This window comes from Lampetra fluviatilis, chromosome 27 (assembly GCF_964198595.1).
Source record: "Lampetra fluviatilis chromosome 27, kcLamFluv1.1, whole genome shotgun sequence".
Lineage (NCBI taxonomy): Eukaryota > Metazoa > Chordata > Hyperoartia > Petromyzontiformes > Petromyzontidae > Lampetra > Lampetra fluviatilis.
In genome coordinates this window covers 9,254,400-9,254,955 of record NC_136301.1, presented here as the reverse complement: position 1 = coordinate 9,254,955, position 556 = coordinate 9,254,400, and positions in this window count along the sequence as shown.

Here is a 556-nt window from a genome sequence, read left to right as displayed (position 1 = left end):
CGTTCACACGGGGGGTGGTCTCGCCGAGCCTCTCGTCGTGTTCAGGGAGGGCTCGTCCCGCTAGCCTTACCGTAGCACCAGGGCGTGGTGGTGGTGCTGGTGGTGCTGGTGCTGCTGCTTGCTGCTGTCGTGCGATCCCAGTTGGTGACATTTGCAGGGAATGTCGGCATCGGCGGTTTGGCCGCCGGGCGATGTGGGTTTTTCCGATGGCAGTTCCACTGCGTGTGTAGGTTTAGCTATTGGAGGGAGGAAGGGAACCCATTGCAGGACGGCGAAACGCCTCGTACCTTCACGGTCTCACTCGAGAACAGGGCGGCGGCGGGGGGGGGGGTGGGCGCACACACAACGACACGCGTGTCGGGGATTGAACTCGGGGGATGCACGTTGCTGCGGGAGGTGCCGGCAGCATCGCCGCCGTTGGACGTGTGGTGGTGTCACGGGACAAACACACATCGGTTACAGCAAGCAGCAGCACCCTTGGCTTAGCCGCGGGGGGCTGTGGGCTTTGGATCCCCCCCCCGCGCCCCCTCCCAACGGGTGGGGGCTGCGGGGTAAT